Source organism: Theobroma cacao, chromosome 2 (genome assembly GCF_053813885.1).
Source record: "Theobroma cacao isolate CCN51 chromosome 2, ASM5381388v1, whole genome shotgun sequence".
Lineage (NCBI taxonomy): Eukaryota > Viridiplantae > Streptophyta > Magnoliopsida > Malvales > Malvaceae > Theobroma > Theobroma cacao.
In genome coordinates this window covers 44,242,592-44,260,229 of record NC_142640.1, presented here as the reverse complement: position 1 = coordinate 44,260,229, position 17,638 = coordinate 44,242,592, and the positions used below count along the sequence as shown (strand labels likewise).

At 30.1% G+C, this 17,638-nt stretch overlaps 1 pseudogene; it reads right to left on the bottom strand.

Annotated features, from left to right (window-relative positions):
* Positions 1-8,618: 8,618 nt before the first annotated feature.
* On the bottom strand, positions 8,619-10,558 carry LOC108660716 (AAA-ATPase At3g50940 pseudogene; annotated as a pseudogene).
* Between the last annotated feature and the right edge of the window lie 7,080 nt (positions 10,559-17,638).

Sequence of the window (17,638 nt, the reverse complement as noted above, 5' to 3'; positions counted from 1 at the left end):
CATAAGCCAGTCAATTTAAACAATCAAATTACCACAATTAATAGTCTCCGTGTACTCTATTTTTCAAAATCATTATTAATTCCAAAACAATTTATAAATTAATTTCATTGAAACTCATTTATTCATAAAACATGAAAATTTACCTTTTTAAATTTATTTTTCCATAGAATTCATGAAAGAATCTAAAAACCACCCTAGATAATTAAAATGATAGTAAGTTTACTCACAATATCTAGAATGCAGACTTTCGAAGCACTCTGTCTACTGGTCCTCGGATGCAATTTCGTTGCCTTTATCGGAGGACTCACCACCTTGACATAGTACAAAATCGAGAATTTCACCAAGTTGGTACTAAATCAAAATTAAACTAATTTCGACTACCAATGCATGATATGGAATGCAAAAATGCACTAGTAACTATCTAAACTCAGTATTGGCCTAATTCGTCTTATCACCCGATTAAATTCCTAACGCGTCCGTTTAAACTCCAATTTAATTCTTTTCAGTTTCTATACCTCAATTGCACCTACATTAACTTAATGTCCCTCAGTCTGGTGCAAATTATCAGTCTCAATAGTAAATTATGAAAATACCCCTAGTGGGTAAAAATTCGTATTTTTGCTCCCAAAATTCCCATTATTTTTCTAGGCTCATAATTCATCATTTCTTAACCAATTCTACTAGAATAAAAATCAAACTCATCCTCACTCAATACATGGTAAATTCAGCCATTAATGGTTGTGGAAGAAAATAAATTCTTTTCTTGTTGTTTTGTTTCTAAATATGCTAAACTAACTAAAAGCACTAACATAAATTAAAATCAAATAAATCCAACAACTTTCTCTCTCCTAACCCATTTTGATCAGCCAACAATTCATCATAAAAACATGCAATTTGAGCAAGGAAAATGAAGAGAAATGTTTAAGAAAAATAAATTTCAAGCTTAAGTTGAAAAATCCTACATTTTTCACTTGTTTTCCTTGATTTTTCACACTTTTTCTCTTGAAATTCCTCACCTAGGTTTTGCTTTTCCTTTCTTTCCCTCTCTTCCTTGCTTGGCCGAATATTTGGGGAATAATGGGCTGATTTGTGCTGATTTTTAAGTTAAATAATAAAATATCCTAAACTTGACACATGACATTTTCTAATTGGTCCATTTTTAAAATTTTAAAAATTTAAACATTTTATCTCCACCACATGTTTAGTTAAGGGTCAAAGATGAAGATAAAGGAAGATCATGTGCTAGAAAAATATCCTGGTGGTGGAAAATTACAATTTTACCCATGAGGTGGTAAAATTACCATTTTTCCCCTGAGGTGGTAAAATTACCATTTTTCCCCTGAGGTGGTAAAATTACCATTTTACCCTTATACTCTAAATTATACCGAAATTAAAATTTTTCACTTCTAAACCTCAAATCATACTCCAATAAGTCAAATGGGGTCAAAAAATTTTTTTCTAAAATTTTCATTTTGTCCCCAAGTGGCAAATGACCATTTTGCCCCTAGTTAGTGAAAATTCTGATTTGACTCCAAATTGATCCTCAAACTCCAAATTACCATTTTAAGTCATCCATGAACTGTGAAACTCTTAATCTCACCTTAAAATTCCTATTTGATCTAGTTCGAGGATTGAATAAACTTTGTTGTACCTCTAGGTACAATACCGACTTTTGTAAATTTTTCAGGACTCTCCTAGCATGCAATCATGCTATCATCATATGTATGTCATGAATAGTATTTTATAAGGTCGGGCTTTACAAGTTATATGGTTTTAAACTTCTTGTTCCACATCAAATCTTAATCTCATTCTACTTTAGACTTTTATATTATAAAAGTGGATATCTAGGTTTTAAAATTGCAAATAGTGCCTTTGAGAGCTTTAAAGAAAGAATACCTTGTAACTCTATCTTTTGCTCTAGGTGGAGCTTGAGTGGTTTAGATGAGTGTTCTTGGGAGGTTATTGAGAAAGAGTGTGCAATGGATCTTAGGTTGGTTTGGGGATACATAAAAGTCAATTTATTGTACTTTAATTTCACAATAATAGAAGAACGGTTTCACTCTGTGGATTTAGACAAGAGGTCGAATCATGTAAATTCTTGTGTTTTGTTGTTTGCTTGATTTCTCTGGATTTTATCTTTGTTGTTTCTTGGGCAATTTTCAATATGTATTGTTTATCACATCTATTTTTCCTTTCATCCTTTTCTGTAATGCTTCTTTTTTGTTCTCTTTGCAAAATCTAATCACTAACTCCCATTCTCACCAACTTATTAGGTTCTGTTTCTAGTGTTTTAGATTTAAGATATATGTTTGTGGGAATATAAGATTGGAAAAACCAAAAGTACCATGTATCAATGTCAATTTTCTTAAATGTTGTAATCGTCCTAACTATTAGTGTGCAAAAAGATTGTATAGGCGATAAACCTCGAAGATACAATGAAGCTTAATGTTTGATTACATTTTGCATCGATGAAATCAATTTATTGAACAATTTGATTGATGTGCTTTGTCCATATAAAATCGTTATAGCACTTTTTTCTATAGAATTTAATTGATGGACAAAAATTTCATTTATCAAGTGCTCAATCTGAAGACTTAAACAAAACTTTGTTTTTTGAATGTCTTTCATTTCAAATTTTTTCTTTAATATTCAGGTTATCAACATAAATAACAATTACGACAAATTCATATCCAAATCTTCTTATAAGAACATTTGGGCATATAGAATTATTTTTACAACTTTCTTTTGAAAAAATATTTATTAAGGCAATTATACCACATGCGTTTGGATTGCTTTAATTCATATACATATTTGTTTAATTTGATCGAATCAATTTCTCACGAAATTTAAATTTTGTGCTTCAAGCAACTTAAATCCTTTAGGGATACATATATATATATATATATCAAAATCAAGTGGGTCATATAAATAGGTCGTAGCTACATTCTTTAAATGTATTTCAATCTTTTAATGTATTGTCAAACTAATTAAATATAAAAATTTAATTGCATCCACCACAAGAGAATATGTCGCTTCATAATCAATACTAGGTCTTTGGATAAAACTTTGTACGACAAGTCGTGCTTTATATTTCACAATCTCATTTTTCTCATTTTGTTTACACACAAATATCTATTTATATTTCACTAATGTGACATCATTTGGTGTACGAACTACAGTCCAAAAACTTCACGTTTTGTAAGTGAATTTAATTTCACCTTAATTGCGTCTTTTCACATTTATCAATAATTTTTATGTCTACATTCTTCAATAGATGTAGGTTCATAATTCTCATTTTTTTATAATATTGAGCACTATATTATATGCAAGAATATCGTCAAGGTTTATTTCATTTCGGTTCCATCTCTAATCATGACATAATTTATTGAGATCTCTTCAAATTCACATTGATTTGTGTGAGGATCAAAACTATATAATGATAATGCATTCTAATAAATTTCTTTTTTTTAGTGCTTATTTTCTCCCCTTAATGTTGAAAAAAACTATTTCATCAAAATAACAATTGACCAATCTTGTCATGCATAAATTTCCCATTAATAGTTCTAAATATTTAATTATAGATGGAGATTCGTATCTAACATATATTCCTAACCTCCGTTGAGGATCTATTTTTGTGGTTGTGGTGGAGCAGTTGGGACATGTACTGCACATCCAAAAATGTTTAAATGAGAAATATTTAGTTCTTGACTATAAACCAATTGTATATGCGATAATTTATGATAACTTGTTGTCTTAATGCATACAAGTGCTGCTACATACAAAATGACAAGCCCCAAATAGAAATAGGGAGTTTGATTTTCATAAGCAATGATATTACAATCAATTGGAAGTGTTTAATAAACGTTTCTACTAAACTGTTTTGTGTATGAATATGATCAACAAATTGGTCAATAGTTATTTCAACTAATATGTAATATTCATTAAAGGTTTGAAATACAAATTCTCCAGCATTATTAAGATGAATAGTTTTAATTTCATAATCAGGAAAATGTGCTCGCAAATGAATGATTTGGACGAGTAATCTTGCAAATGTCAAATTGCAAGTTGATAATAAGTACACATGTGACTATCTAGTCGATGTATCGATTAAAACCATAAAATATCTAAATGGTCTACAAGGTAGATTTATAGATCCACATATATCACCCTGAATATGTTTAAAAAATATAAAGGATTCAGTCCCAACTTTGGCTGGTAATGCTTTTATAATTAATTTGCCTTGAGAGCAACAAACACGTGAGAGTTCATTAGATTGAAAAATCTTTTGGTTTTTCAATGGATGACCACATGAATTTTCAATAACTTTTTTGCATCATTATTAATCTGGGATGATCTAACTGATTATGTCAAATATTAAAATCATTAGTAAACTTTTGATTTATTATAACATAAGTTTCGATAATTTTAATATTTGTGCAATACAATCTAAAGAACAAAGTGGATAATTTTTTTAGCACACACTTCTAACACGAGATAATAGATGTAAAATAGAAGTATTAAGTGTCTCTTTCATTCGTTGTTTCAATATGATATCTATTCAGATGAATATCTTGCAAACCTAATAAATTTCTTTGGAACTTATTAAAAATAATAATGCATCCTCTATTATAAACCTTGCTCTTCTGGATAATAAAATATTGATTCTTTCAAAACTTCAATTAATCTTGCACAACTAGATATTGTATTGACACTGATTTCTTCTATTGTCAAGTAAGAAAAATATTTATTATCTTTAAATATAATGTGCTTTGTAGCACTGTCTGTTAGAAATATATCTACATCATTAATCTTGGATCTAACCAAATGAATATTCATATTTTGAAATAAGATATATATATGAAACTTGCAAGTTAACATAAGTAAACATTAAATATAGAATTTATTATTAAAACACATAACAAGAATATATCATTTAAATATAATGAGAACATATAAAAACATCGTTATAATAGAGTTATACTAAAACACACCAATAAACTATTAAAAAAATTCATTCTTGGATATTTCCATCACCGATCAGATGATCAATTCCTCAATCAGGATGAACAAGAAAATCAACAACATCTAGAAGTGTTATATCAACTTGGCTATGGTTAAAATCATTTTGAACAAAATTTGTTTTGATGTTTTTTTTTATCTTTAAGTGATGTTTGATAAAATTCAACAAAATATTTTGATGTACAACAAATAAATGACCAATAGCCTTTCATGCCACATCGATAAGAAACATTTTCTATATTCCTTTTATTCTATCCATTTTTGTTTTTTTTTTTATATCTCATTATTCATCTACTTCTGTTGGTTGAAAGTATTCATCTACCACTTCTTGTGGTTAAAGGTATCCACTACTACTTTTGGTAATTAAAAGTATTCATTCACTTCTAATAGTTAAAATTATCCATTCACCACTTTCGATGGTTAAAAGTATCCATCCACATAACCATCAATTTCTAATAGTTAAAAGTATCTATCCACTTTTCATGAGTAAAAGTATTCTTATTATTAGAATATTAATTAGTATAACTATCATAATTGCAATAATTATGACGATCTTTTTCATGTCCATGGCCATAATTATTAAGTGATGTTGCATTTACTCCGGAGAATGGATGGGGTTCATGATTTTTCATTTAGTAACTCATTATTTTTCTCAACTATAAAAAGACATGAAATCTAAAACAAAATGTATTTTTAGATTACCTAAAGTATAGTATTTTTCACTTGTTATAAAATAAATATCATACAAAGTCAATTTCATATATTCAATTCAAAAATGCTTTATGCAAAATCTCATACTATCAAAGATAAATTTTATATATGTTAGGCAAAATCATAGTTGAAGCTCAACAAATAAATCATATATTGAGCAAATCATATTCCAAAACTAGAACAAAGAAATATAATTTTATATATTTTCATGCTCAATCTGATTTAATAAATTAAAGGACAAAATATAATAAATACTACTTGATAGTAAAATTCACATTAAGGTTGAATCTCAAGGAATAAAGACACCAAAAAGATTTCAAGTTACTTACTTGATTTGCTAAAATCAAAAATCAAAGGTCAACCATTAAAATCCTTGAAGCTTGAAGAAATTGAACTTCAACTTTGAGATGATGATGAAAACTAAATGATACCAAAACTTGAGAAATTAGAAAATTGTGTTGATAACATGATACGAAATATAACTTGAAAGAACAAATATCATAAAAAAGTATCAATAGGGTAAGATCTTATTTAGGAATGTAAATGCCAATGGATTTTATTTATATGGATTAAATCCTAATCTTAATACAAATTAATCTCCATCCAAATCTATATATATAATCAAACATAAGAGTTCAAATCAAATTACACCCTATGTCTGGCCTGCTGAACTATTTGACCTATCTTGGCTATCTGGCTTGGTTTGAACTCTTGGATTGCTAAAAAATGGACATTCACACATATATTCAGAAACAATGAAATTATTTTTGAATATTTTCAAAAAAATTAAAGAGTCTTCTTTATTGATAAAGATATGTTTCTTTGTGCAAACATAACTTTTTGAATAAAGATAATTGTTTCAATAGATTTAACTATTTGAACAAACATAACTATTCAATAGATTTCTTTCATTCATTTTTTCCAATTTAGAACTGTCTCTCAAACTATTGTTATTGAAAATATCCAACAATATTCCCTTATTCTCTCAACAAATATCAATTGGACTTAATAACTTTCGTGACTTTTTATGTCCCTATTAAATAAATTGCACACAATTGTGGAATTAAGTGCCCAAGATGGGACTAGTAACTCAAGCATCAACAGGTAAACTTGCATTGGTAGAATTTGGGTAAAATGCTATAGTAGGTTAATTTGATTCTAGTTTAAAAGAGTTAAATGCTAAGAAGAAAATTTAAAATTATGTTCTTAGAATCATTGAAGCTTTTAGACTACGGTGGCACAACATTTGTTTGGAAACCAAAGGTGATAAACAACACTTATGTGAGTGAAGGGCTATGTGTTATTTATTAATAGATAAAATTTCAAAAAACCTTGAGGGGACGTTTGATACTGAGGGAAGTACTAACATTCTTTGAACAGGAGTGGTAAAGTTATTTTATAGGGTAAAATACTTTGACCTCCCTAAGTTTCGATCATAATTCTACACAGGTCCATTAGTTTTCAAAATAGACATTTCGCCCCAATGTGTAAATGACGTTAATAACTAAATATGAAATGTCTAAAATGCCTTTATTCTTTTTCAACTATTTTCCTTTCTCAAGCCGATTGTCAACACTCCTTTACATCGATTGGCCACCTTGCGGTCGGATTTCACCGTGGAATGCCAAATTCGGTGGTGCTCCCTAGATCAGCTCGCTTAAGAAGCACTAGTCTCAACTTCTTAAGGGAGCACCAAATCAGCTTGTTTGGGGAGCACTGGTCTCAGCTCCTTAAGGGAGCACAAGATCAGTGCTCCCCAAGGAAGCACCGATCATCAAGCGGGATTTGGCACTCCCGATCAAATCTAGCCGCGAGATGGTCGACCAATAGAAAGAAAATTTTTTTGAATAAAAAAGAAAAAAAATTAAAAGTAAAAGATTATAATTTATATAGTGGTAATTTTTAAAATTAATGAATGAAAAAATTATCCTAAAAACATTATCACGTTATCAAACTAATGAAAACATTAACGATTGATTAATGACTGGACTTATGTGTTCAAAGAAAGATATTCTTTTAGGACGCATTGTCTATTTTCAATACTAATAATTAATTAAGGGCTATTTTATAATATACTAATGGACCTGCGTAAAATTATGGTCAAAACTTAAGAATGTGAGGGTATTTTACCTTATTTTATAATATTTGGTAAGAAAAAAAATTAATATAATGTAACATTACACTACAATCACATTACGTTGCAAAACCAATGTAATGTTGCTTTCCCACTTTACAAAATTAAAAAATTTGATTTACCATCTCCTTTTTCCTTATTACTATAAATTTCAAATTTTATATTTAAGTTGACTAAGAATTAAAAATGAAAGTGTAATTTATGGAATGTAATAATAATTGCTATTTAATAGTATTTAAAAACATTTAGAAAATTTTTTATAAAAAAAATGAAAAAAAAATAAAACATATGGAAATTATGTTTTAAGAAAACTTCGCATGTCAAATATAGAACTATAAGCTTTTGAATTATATAAAAAAATACAAACTTATACACAAAAATTTCTATTATAATAAGAAATAAAAATAAAATATATGAAATTAATTTGATCTTTCTTTGTATAAATTTAAATTTCAAATTATGAATTAAAGAGTATATATGTAATCAACCTATTAAAGTGTCTAAAAAATTTATTAAATAGCTAGATTTATTGAAAGAATGATATTACATAAAAATTTATAATAAAAAATTATAAATATACTAAACTTGCATTTTCATATTTATTCACATCACATTCTCAATAAACTACTTGTAAATTTATTTTATAGTATTTTAATCAGCATTTTCACTTATATACCAAATGTTAGCAAATCACTGAGGCCATGCTTGTGCATCGTTCATGAATCTCACGCATGTTGAAATCTTTTTTATCTTATTATTTTTTGTCGAGTTCAGCAATTCTTGCCCTGGCCTCTCTCTTATTCCCAACATCTGTGCCACATTCATTGCTTTCATTTTCCTCTTCAAAATCGGCTTCTCCACCATCAGAATCCAATTTCCCAGATCCCAATTTCTTGTTCTGGAGGAACTTGATGAGTCCTCCAAGGGCAATATCAGCATCCTCACTTTTCATGAGCCCTTCTGCAACTTCTGCTGGAGTTACCTCCACTTCCATCATCAGTTCATCAATTTGGGTGAAAAATTTGTGACTGGTGATGCCAAGATAGTTTGAAGCAAGGATCCTGAATCCACTAGGAGTGCAATAGGACATGTGGATGTGCATGTCCATGCGACCTGGCCTTAGCAAAGCAGGGTCTAGCTTGTCTTTGTGATTGGTTGTAAAGACTATTATCCTCTCATCGCCACAGCTTGACCATAGGCCATCAATGAAGTTGAGCAATCCGGATAGAGTTAACTGTCACATGGAATTAACAACAGCTTAGTAATGTATGGAACTGGCAAATTTGTTATCTAATAAAATATCATGCCAGGTGTAGTTTTCTTGTCACTTTAATTATTCCTTTTTGGAAGTGAGAGGCAAGCAGCAGGCATCGAAGTAACAGCAGGGTCCATTGACCGAAAACAAGAGAGAAAACTGTACCTTGGATTATGTGCATGTCTAATATAATAGTGAATTATGCAGAAACTTGTTTACATGTAGTTGTCAAAAAATCTATAGTTAGAATTTTGCTTATTAAAACTTCTTATGGTTTCCCTAAGCCGCTGTCCTCTAATGTTCATGAATTAGGGTAAGGGTAAAGAAAAGTCGTAAGTAGAGTTAGAACTTCCTCTTGAAATGCCCTTTGAATTCTAAAAATTGGAAGGTGGATTAATTGTGTCTAAATACCACAATCAATATTTATGCATGAAACACTTTTAATCTTGCAATCTCACCTGGTTGTTACCCTGGTTACATCTCTCGTCTACTCTATCCTGGAGCTCAATGCTGCAATCAATATCCTCCATCACAATTATTGATCGGTTTTTGGTAGAAACTAACAATCTTCGAAGATCTGAATTCCTGCACAGACTCGCAAGTTCCAAGTCATAGACATTAAACTTTAGGTAGTTGGCCATGGCAGCAATCAAGCTTGACTTGCCAGTTCCTGGAGGGCCATAGAGCAAATACCCACGTTTCCACGCTTTTCCAACTCTTCTATAGAAATCTCTTCCTCTAACGAATCGGTCCAAATCGTCTATTAACTCTTTGTTGAGGCTAGGATCTATCGCCAATGTATTAAAAGTGGCTCGATGGTCAAGATTGGTTGATCCCCATTCTCCATCCATGTCTATACCACGTAAGTCTCCCTGCGAAAAAAGCTTCACCACCTTATTTTCTTCTTTAATGGCTTTTGATCTCTCCATTACATATGGCAAGTGGGAACTTAGTACTCTTTCCATGAATTTATTGTGAAAACTGAGCTCAATTGCTCTTTTTTCAGACTTGCCTCGATAATTGTCATTCGTCTCAGCACAAGTAATTTCCCACTTGAGTTGGATTCCTTCAAATATGTCAATAACCTTTTCGCCTTTGTTTACGGTTACAGTGATCGTCTTGTCTCGTGGGGCTTTGGAAGCCTTAAGCATCCGCATAGAAGTAGTGATTTTAGTCCGTATGTATGTTTCGGAAGCTTCGTACAGTTCATTGATGGAGAACCCATCAGACTCATCAATGAGGAGAGTCATTTGGGAAGATGGATTTGAAAAAAGACCAAGTTTGGACAGTAATATTGTTTGGAGTCGTTCTGGAATGAGCTGGCTGATTATGGCCTTCACATCGCTAACCACACTTCGAACCAGCATGGCTAATGCTGTGAAAGTCGAATATGTTGATAGGACTGATGTAGTTGAAGGGATGCTTTTGAGAGAAAACATCTTCGATAGGCACCCGAAAATAAGCAAATAAATAAAAAAAAAACCTTGAAAATTAAAAAAAAATAGATAAGATACCGGTTAAGAAGAAGAAAAAAAAAAAGGAGGAAAAGAAAGGCGTCGGATTGGGTTGAAAGAAGAAGAAAAAGAGAGAGAAAGAAAGGGTTCGGTTGAAAGAAGAACTAGAAAAAGAGAGGAAGAGAGGCTTATATACGGGTTGAAAAAGGAAGTAGAGACTTAGAGGAAAGGAGAGGTTTATATACTTCAGGCTAGGGTTAGTTAGGAGGAGATTACGTCGTTTTGGTAAAGGATAGGAGTAAGGAGCATTTAATAAAATAAAAAAATTACACTCATTTGATGATTTTATCATGTGCATAATTAATACTAATTCGGTTTAGAAGATGGGGTTTTCTTGAGAGAATTGTAAAAATAAGTTTCTTCAGAAATTATCTAGATGAGGGAAAATTCTTAAATTCCATCAAAGCATTGGGTGAATTTAGAAATTTTTTTTATATATATTTTTGGAAAAACATAGAAAAATTACATCATTCTAGGCCAACAAACTCACAAATTGTCTGCTAAAAGATAAGTGAGAATTCCTTCTGGTGTAGATTCAATGATATGTAACCCTAAAGAGAGGTCTTCATAATAAGTGGCCATCCAATTGGCACACTGATTAGCTTCACGATGGATGTGAGTGAGAGTGCAATTCCAGTCTCGATGACTAAATTTCTTAATATCTCGTAGTAATCGGGCGTTTGGATCTAACATTAAATTGCGATGTTCAATTTTCTGTAATGTCAAAAGAGAATCAGATTCAATTTAGAAAAATTTTTAATATAATGAATTTCATTTATGTATTAACATTGACAGTTCTTGCAAAAAAAAGTTATAAAAATGAGATATTAAAATTATAAAAATAATAAAAGATTAAAAATAATATAAAGTTTAAAATTAAGACTCCTTCTTGTGAAACATCAAATAAGCTCGATAACGGAGCCCTTCAAGGAAATAAACATGTTTTCTCGAATATTCTCGACATGCGAAGAATCTCTAAAGCCTTATGAGAGAGTTGAGAAGGCTTAGTAAAAATCCTCGATGTCTAATAACGGATAGAAATAAAAAATATAATAATAAACAATAAATAGAAATTAAGGGAAATACAAATAAGTATGAAATCTAGAATTATTAATTAAGGCTAAATTAAGATAACATAAGATTATTTGATATTGTTTTTTGAACTGATGTCATGGGATATTAAAACCTCTCTTCACGTAACCGTATTACCGAACCTTAATTTGATTACGTAGACCTTATCTTAACTTTTTTAATGAACCTAATACAAGTTTACAATCTCAATAAGAAGGATAGGTTCAATTAGGTGGCCAATCATACTTATATAAAAAAGATTGGTGGCGACTCCCTAACCTACATCAAGGCAATTGGGTTCACGGACCTACACGTTGCAATACCTTGGTGACTCCAATGGAGATTCTTGAGAGTCGAGTCAAGAACTAATCATATATTATCCTAAGTCTTAAATAATTAGTGTTAATTCAATATTTCACTCTTTTTCCCTTAAACTTAAATAACATTGTTTTATTCATTTCCTTTATTCATATGTTGATTATTTTAGTTTATTATCATTTATTTACTATTTTTAATAAATGTGGAGCTTTTAGGATAGGGGTTACTAGGCAAGTGTTTAAAGGTTAGTATGTTCCTTCACACACACTTGACACATTTATTTTCATGCAAGAGCCCATCCTAATTAGGAAGGGATAATTAAGTATTTATTCTCTCGTAAGGTAATAACTTACGTGCAGGCTAGGAAAATATTCCCACTCAAATTGAACCTTTTTTGCTTGTAGCTAGTAATATTCTCCATCTTTGTTGTTCTTAAGCACTTGATAAAAACTCACAATGTAATTCAATTTTTAACTTGAAAATTTTAAATTTATTAATTACTTTATCTTTAGAATGCTACAAATACATGTAGAAAATTCTTGAATAATCATTAATAAATATCACATAATATCTCTTTCCTCCTATTGCAAGTGAACTATATAAACTAAATACAGTATTATGCACCAATTCCAACATTAAAAAAATGAATTTCTAATGATCGCAATAAGCTTGCAAGTTTTACAATTTTCTATAATTTTATCAAATATCTAGAATTAATTCCGAAAATCACAAAGGAAGCATTCTTTTATAATTTACATATCATAAATTATGATACCATTAATCAAGAAAATCATATAAGTAGAGCAACTATTTTATTTACTTACTAATAAAATAATTATATAGATGCCTTTATTCACGTAATTCTTTTTCACAAATATTTGTCCGTTGGACGTAACAGACTTATCGTTTCAATCATACTTTGTATAACACCATGCCTTATTGCAATAAAATTTTATCTTGTTTCTACTCATGCATTTTTCTTTTTCTTGAAGAAATAATAGTCTTTCTTTAAGAGACTTTGTTTTTCATAATGGAAACATGCACCTTTTCTTTCTTGAATTTTTAGGCATTAGCAAAAAGTTTTTTCTTCTTTATAGATTTGACGAATTATTCTTCCTCTATCTCATGAACATTGACTCTTGAGTCTTTCTCATGTTCATTGTGGTACTGCTCTTTAATTTGAAGATGACTCATAAACTCTTGAAGAGACAAATCTTCCTTTTATGTTTTAAGGTTCTCTAGAAATCTCTTTATGATGATGATAATTTATTAATGTTCGAAGACATAACAATAGATTCATGCATATTCATTTTATCAATCATCTTATAGTTAAAAGATGCATAGTTGTAATCACATAGCTTTATTCAAATATGCAACAATCAAAAATCTAGATAATTCATGCAAATCAATTTAACAAAGAAAACAAAACTTATTTGGTAATCCAATGAAAAACCAGTTTATCAATTTTTGTTTGTCAACATCCAATGAGTCCAATTTCACAAAGTCAAAAACCAATTTCTTTAGTGTTCCACATGCAACGACCACTGTTAAACGAAAATAAAACCTTTAAATTGTTGGGACACAGGATTGGAAAATAAAAAATATTAAGAAAAGATTTCAAGACGTGTATCAATGTCATTTTTTAAAAGATTTTTTGCCCTTATCATTGATATGCTAAAGGTGTTGAAGAATGAGATTTGACTTGAAAAACCAGAGACCAGGAGTTAATTTGCGCCAAGACTCGATTTAAACAAAGCAGAAGATGTCTCGTGCTTTTGGCCATGTGACTCATTTATTTTGGTTGGCTTCTTCAGTTTATTCTCAGTTGTTTAAGTTTAATAGTTAATGTCGGTTTATTTTCTCTTTTATAGTTATTGTCGTGTTGAGTAGTGGGTCTGTATTAGCCACATTTTGTGGTTAAATAGTATCATGACCCAAATCCGAGGTATGACTGGTGCAAGGGTATCGATGAGAGTGACCCTCTTTACCTATGCAAGCCTAATGATGAACAACAAACCAATAACTATATGTGCCTCATAGTAATCATCACCATGGAATCATATATAAACAGATATAAGAATATGATTATATCATATAATAGAAATATCATATTAATCCAGCATACTCATGTGCTCATAATGTGGAAGCAACATATGTCATATACCAATGTATAGGCCATCCTGTAATGAATACAAAGCATAAGTCATTTTGTGGCAAACATCCATCATATCAATTATTACATGATAAAGCAAAATCATAATCCATAACAGTCAAATATAAAGATTGGACTATTAGACCATACCCAACAGAGTATGAATTAGAGTAAAAGGGCTGATGCCTACTAAATGCCTTGATGACCACTCCAAAACTAACTATAGAAGTAACTCCCCTCAAAAAACAACAAGCCAAGCAATCTATTTATATGAAATAACTAGTGTATCTTACATGTGTGAATTATAAATAACTCCATGAGTAAATACGGGAAGAGAGAACAAACTAATAGAGAAGAGTATTTAACAAATCACATTTTTGTAAATATGCAATAAACATTAACAATGTTTTGCAAAACCTACCTTACTCGACATAACCATAATATAACACTCGCCTCTCCAAGCGTGATCCTAAATCATCACCCGCCTCTCTAGGCGTAATCATAAACAATCCCATTTAGCTAAACGTATCAAATATCCACATGGTCTCCAAGTCCATTATCTTCCAAATGGATCATGGACTAAATAATCTTATACTTTCCAAGTCCGTTATCTTTTAAACGAATCAAGGAACATACGTCCATACAACCTCTAAGACCGTTGTCTTTCAAATGATACAAGGATAACAAAATACCTTATAAAACATAGTTTGCAAATAGTTTGTAAGCCTTTAAAGAACATTCAAAGTTTGGAAAGCACTTCCAGATAATTTAGGAAAAATCGAGTTAATCATTAAATTAAAAGGGTTTGAAACATAAATCAAAGTTGCCAACAATTCAGTTTCAAATCAAACTCATTTTGATCTTTAGAAAACCTTTTGAAACAATTTAAATTTCAAAATAAGCCTGATCTATCAATACATTAGGTCCATGTAATATTTTCAATGGTTTTGTGTTGTATCCATCGATACATTAGTTCCATGTATCAATAGATTAGGCATAGAACACACTTTTTTAGCCTAGAACTCTTCACTAGTACCTCAACCAAGACTATTATTTATCCATAATCAAATAATCATCATTCAATGATCAAATAGGCAACATCCATGATATGAATTCAACATATCAAGCAATATACGTAGTCTAAATCTAACACATTAGACATCAACGCAATCAAATTTGTGAAGCACTAACCTTAGGATAACCAAATCACCAAGTGTTATCACACTTGCTATAATAGTCCATTGCTTATAGCCGACAACCATTCATAAAAAAAGGTAAAACTCCATTAGCTACCAATATCCAACGAATCTCGAGAAATTACCTCTACTGGTTCAAGCTGTAACTCATTATGCACAATGGCTAGCGAATACCCACACTAGCTACTAGTCCTTATCCCGATAGGCTCCACCAATCACAATACAACAATTCATTATTTAAAATTCAATCAAATGAAAGGGTGAATCCACTCTCCAACATATAAAGAGGTTGAGATATAACATAACCTGAGTCAATTAAACTTATCCACAACTATGAGATAAATGACTATAAATACCATGACCTCACTAAGGAGCAATTATTTCTCACATTAACATTTAAAACCATCAAGCATTCATTAATCATAGACAAATGAAATGTTTGAGATGACAAAACTTTGAAAGGCTTGTTCCCCATGCTCAAAACTAATACATAATAGACTACATATACTTAGTTTATAGTTTTCATCAAAACATACTTGAAAACCTTTATTCACAGCACAACTTATTGAAATTCATTTATATGTAAGGTTGTAGAATAGACATGCTTAATTATACTAAAATAATTAAAAACACCACATCTACCCACCTCAAAGAAACGTGCCTTACTCTCTAGCACCTTTTGTTGAACACTCAATTCTCTAAAAATTCAAACTCCACAACACTTATCATGAAGTTTTCCATAATTAGTACTTGGTTCTATAACATAATCTTAGACTAATAATCGTCTAATCCTTCCACAAATATTTTCTAGCAACTTATACTCAATAATCAGTAGCTAATCTAACTTTAACTAAAGGATTTAAGCCCCCTACTAGCTAGAGTTTAAGCAACTTTACCTTAATGGGCTTGAGAGTCCAAAATCAATTCAAAACCTAAGTTTTCATAAGTAAAATGAATTTATGAGAATCCATAAATTTTTAGAAATCAAACCTTAAATTTAAAGGTCTAAAACAGTTACCTTCCAATATCCATTAAAATCAAAGTCCAAGCTTGAAATGACTTTTGGGAGCTTGAAATCTATTGATGTTGTTAAAGATGGGATTTGAGAGAAAAAGATGGGATTTGAGAGAAAAAGAGAAAAGGGTGATTGGGTTTTCAAGGAAAAATCTTGTTTTCTCCAAATGTAGAAAAGTTTGAAAGTTTAGAGCTCTTAAAATAAGTGAGAAAAAATCAAAATGTCCAATTTTTTTCTAGTTTGGGCCCAATCTATCAATAAATCAGGCTTATCTATCGATAGATTTGGCCATCTATTGATAAATTAGCATTTCTATTGATAGATGTTCTTTAAAAAAATTTTCTAGGTTTGATCTATTGATATATGATGAACTTGATCCAGAATGGTGTTTTTGTGTTCAAAATCATGCCATTTGACCCTCCAATGGCCTCAACTTTCAATCAAACACATTTGATTATCAAAACATGAATTATAAGTCAAAATAGTTTAGAATTTAAATTCAAAAACACCAAATTATTAACTCACCAAGTTAGGTTACAAATTTAACCTTAAATCAAAAAGTAGGGTTTCACAAGTTGGTGGTTATGTTACAAGGTTTAGGACATACAATATGCACAATTATTTTATTTTACGTGTAGTCTTATTGAATTTTTTTCCTCTCATGTACATGATATTTATTTGTGGTATTATTGAATGCAAAGATTGTAAAGAGACTTTGAGTCCAATTATATTTTCTCTCTCATTTTATCTTTCTCTGGTTCTTCACTTTTATCTTTCATGACTTTACTAGATAATAGTCTGAAAGCATAACAAAACCTTTGAGATTCTAACAGGGTTATAGGTGATAAATTTCAAAAATATAATGAAATCGAGTGATAGACTACATTTTACTTTGATGAAATCAATTTACTAAATATTTTTCGACATATAACAAGATTATCAAACTCTTATAGAGTTTTTTTGTAATAAAATAATATAATAGTAATATGAAGAATATTAAGAAAAAAAAAGACTCAATGAAGATGTTTTTGAATATTTTCAAAATCAAAGAGTTTTATTTCTAGACAAAGATATGTCTTTTTATTTAAATTTAACAGTTTGAATAAATATAACTGTTTGAACAAATCTAAAAATTTGAATAAACATTAACTGTTCAAAGATGGGACTGATAGCCTTAGAAATTGGGCAGAACACTATAATAGGTTCATCTGATACTAATTTAGAAGAGTTAAATGATAAAATGAAAATTTGAA